The following is a 1,719-nucleotide window of genomic DNA, read 5'->3' as shown; positions in this document are numbered from 1 at the left end:
ATGTCTTTCCCCGCAAACTCCAAATTTCTATGTTTTTCATAAAAATGACGGTCTGGATAGGGATGAGGCCAGAAGACTTGTGCAATGACATGTTTAAATTATTACCTTTTGACACAACATGTACAACAATAAACCTCTTGATAATAGCCAGCTGTGGTTCTGCTACAGGGTCAATGGTGGGTTACCCTTTTGCATGTCTTGGCAAAACAGTCAATCTCATACAATTTTCAGGGTACATTTGATGTTACATGGTCAACATCGCATTTCTGTCATCCTCATCCAAGACTGTTTGCTGAAATGGAGACAGAGGCTCCATTGTACAGTTTAATGCTCTACGAGCTCTTCCTGGTTACGTCACTTCGCATGTGATGAGCCTCGGCCAATCAGGTGCTAGGTCATGGTGGCGGGGTATGTTCCTCCAATCACAGCCGAGGAAATGAGACGAAGCGTGGAACCAAAACATACAAACAGAGATGTTACTCTTTCCTGGAATTCGCTTACCGTTTTCATTTTTACCACCACTCTTTACAATTACTTCGCTCTTTACATTTTATTCATTCTTTTAATTTTCTTCGTTGTTTATATTTACATCGCTCTTTACATTTACCTCGCTGTTTACAATGGCTAGACAAGGAACTGAAGAAGAAGAGGCGGCTGCACAATCCTAAAATCGCAGTAAGTCTAAATTCTTCTAATGACATAACCCATGCTTTCATTTCGCAGAACCAGTGTAAGTTTTGTAACAAAGCATTTTTACTTGTATTTTGTAGGAGGCAGTCCGTCCGCTACACAACTCTGAGGTAAACTGTAGGCACTATGACCCGGAGCAAGGGTACAGATGAAAGATATGGACTAACATGCACTCTGTTGTTTCAGAAGCAAATAAACATGTTTTAACTCCGTACTTTTTGCCTCCACAGATTAAGCTCGTTTTAGTGGAGCACTGTCCATAAGCCCAGAATTGCGCGATGAAGGCCTGAATAAAAATGACATTGTTGGTAAGTAATTTTCACTGTGTTGTTGTTATTTAGTTGTTAGATTCAAGAAGCTTTATTGTCATTTCAACCACATATAGCTAATAGTGAACATAGTGAAATAAGACAATGTTTCTCCAGGACCTGGTACTACAGAAACATACAACATAGAGTTCAACACAAAGCTAGGACCGAAAGTTCGTTCAAGCCACATAAAGTGTAAAGTGTTATTATATTTTGTTGTCACCATGTTGTTGTTCTTAATTCTGTTTTTGTTATTTATCTGTGTAGTTATGTTTGGTTGGTTGTAGTTTTTAAAAAACCCTTCTTTTTTTTTCTAGTTGCCTGCAAGACATACTACGAGACCGTGCGTGGAAATTTCCAGTCCAGCCAGCCTGAGCTAGCGAATGTGGATGCAGCTAATAAGACCTCAGCCCGGAGTTGCCAGAGGAGGAAGAGGGTAAGACAGATTAGAAATAAATTTGTTTTACTTATTTCTGTTGCATCAGTATAAACTGTAATAATGTACACGTTGCTTAATATATGTAACAATTGTGTTTTCAGCTTTTGGAGGCGAGGCAAAGTGCACTGGCTGCGAACGAAGTGGACTTCTGGAGGGGAATCACCACTGACATGATGTCAGATGAAGAAGACGGTGCCGTTGATGGAGTCTCAGGGTGGATTGTGAGACCTCCATTGTTCAGCAGCCAGGAGCTCAGCAATCTGTGTGCTAAGCTGCAGATGA

At 40.5% G+C, this 1,719-nt stretch overlaps 1 long non-coding RNA gene across 1 annotated transcript; it reads left to right on the top strand.

Moving 5' to 3' along the window:
- The first annotated feature begins 452 nt into the window (after positions 1 to 452).
- Positions 453 to 1,427, top strand: LOC131355804 (uncharacterized). The gene is made up of 4 exons (XR_009204945.1): positions 453 to 675; positions 771 to 800; positions 921 to 998; positions 1,316 to 1,427. It is a non-coding gene; the product is annotated as an uncharacterized LOC131355804 (long non-coding RNA).
- The last annotated feature ends 292 nt before the right edge of the window (positions 1,428 to 1,719 follow it).

The sequence above is a fragment of the Hemibagrus wyckioides genome, linkage group LG07, assembly GCF_019097595.1.
Source record: "Hemibagrus wyckioides isolate EC202008001 linkage group LG07, SWU_Hwy_1.0, whole genome shotgun sequence".
In the NCBI taxonomy this organism is placed as follows: Eukaryota; Metazoa; Chordata; class Actinopteri; order Siluriformes; family Bagridae; genus Hemibagrus; species Hemibagrus wyckioides.
The sequence above is the reverse complement of the archived record's forward strand: the minus strand, read 5'-3'. Positions and strand labels throughout refer to the sequence as shown.